Genomic DNA, 1,714 nt, shown 5'->3' with positions numbered 1-1,714 from the left:
GGTCTAACCCCTCACCAGCTCATGAGGGGCACGTGATGAGTGTGGGGAACTAACACTCAGGGACACATGACGAGGACTATATCCCCTCACTCAGTGGTTCTCAACCTTCCTAATGCCGCTACCCTTTAATAGAGTTCCTCACATTGTGGTGACCCAACCATAAAATTATTTTCATTGCCACTAAATAGCTGTGATTTGCACCGTTCTGAGTTGTAATGCAAATCTGATATGCAGGATGTATTTTCATGGCTACAAATGGAACATAATTAAACATAATGAAAGCATGGTGATGAATCACAGAATAATAGGTAGTTATATATCGTGAAATCTTTTCTGATGGTCTTAGGCGACCCCTGTGAAAGGGTCGTTTGACTCCCAAAGGGGTTGTGACCCACAGGTTGAGAACCGCTGCCCGAGGACCTCAGGCCCATTTGTCATGGGGGCACGGCAGGCTCCATGCCAACAGAGGTACCAGCCGGGCCCCATGTGTTTCAGAATCACTCCCACCAGTGGAGGGGACACTTACCATAGCCTGTCTGCCTGTAGTGTCCCTGCCGGGCCAGCCCCCTACCTGAGTGACTAAGGTGTGTGTGTGTGCATATCTAGGGCACTGGGGCCTGCTTGGTATCACTGAAGTCTGTCAGTAGCTGTCATGGCTTTCCCCGGTGCCTGTCCAGGTGGCTCCTAGCACCTACATCACCTCTGTCCTCTCTACCCTCACCCTCTCCTGGTTGCCTGTGGGCCCCCCTGCCTGAACCTTCCTTCCAGCAGATGTGGGTCACAGCATGGGCATGTGTCGGGTGTACTTGGAAGCACAGCCCCTTCCCTGGTCTCCCTGTGTGTCTTCAGGGGACAAACACTTAGGAAGGGACTCTTGTTCACATGCAGGGAAGCGGTGGACTGGCGCAGACACCTCTTCCCACCATCTCCACTCTGTTCCTCATCTCCGAGCCCGTCAGCCACGTCCCTCCCTTGCTCAGACCCTCTAATGGCTCACACTTCCCTGGACGCAAAAGCCCATGTCCTCCCCGCGGCCCCTTCTGCTCTTCAATCCCTCTCCTTCCTTCCTCTCCACTCAACCCTGCTGGCCTGGGTCACCCAGAGCCCCCATGTCTTGAAGAAAGGTCTGGTCTTTGACCGGGAGATCACCTCTAAGCCCTCAGAAGCGCCTGCCTGACCGGTCTCGTTTGCTTATTGAGGTCTAGAGTCACATCAGATGGTCTCATAGTGTTTGCGCCACGGGGTATCCATTTGCCCTTTGAAGGGGCTGCAGACAGAGTAACAAAGGCCGACCACGACCATGTGGGTGTCGGACAGGGCTGTGAAACTGGCCTGGGCCTCAGGGCTTGGCTGAGCTTCCTCAGTTGGCAATACCCTGGGGCCGGGGGAATCACAGAAGCTGACACCTGTCTCTCCTGAACTCCATGCCACACACCTTTTCCCATAGCTGAGTTTGGTCGGAACTCTTCTGAGTGTAGAAGTCTTTTGGACTCCCGGGACCTGTTCTAGAGAACCACTGAACCCAAGGTTGGTCTCGGGAGCCCTCAGTAGCAACAGCTGGTTTATGAACGGGCCCGGAGGCATGAAGGGTTGTCCCAAAGGTGGGCTGCTCACACCCACCCAGCGCCTCTGCCAAAGCCAGGTGTGAGGACCTACTTTTTTTTTTTTTTTAATTAATCAATTTATTGGGGCTCATACAATTTATCACAATACA

At 53.4% G+C, this 1,714-nt stretch overlaps 1 protein-coding gene across 1 annotated transcript in view; it reads right to left on the bottom strand.

The window, feature by feature from the left end:
• The window catches only part of CACNA1A (calcium voltage-gated channel subunit alpha1 A), a gene marked incomplete at its 3' end in the record, with an annotated part of 251,525 nt that overhangs the window by 6,708 nt on the left and 243,103 nt on the right, over positions 1-1,714 (bottom strand). The gene's annotated exons all lie outside the window — the stretch shown is intronic.

The sequence above is a fragment of the Echinops telfairi genome, unplaced genomic scaffold (assembly GCF_000313985.2).
Source record: "Echinops telfairi isolate 266 unplaced genomic scaffold, ASM31398v2 ScPeMD7_30;HRSCAF=105, whole genome shotgun sequence".
Lineage (NCBI taxonomy): Eukaryota > Metazoa > Chordata > Mammalia > Afrosoricida > Tenrecidae > Echinops > Echinops telfairi.
Note: the sequence above shows the minus strand (reverse complement) of the source record. Positions and strands in the feature narration are given on the sequence as shown.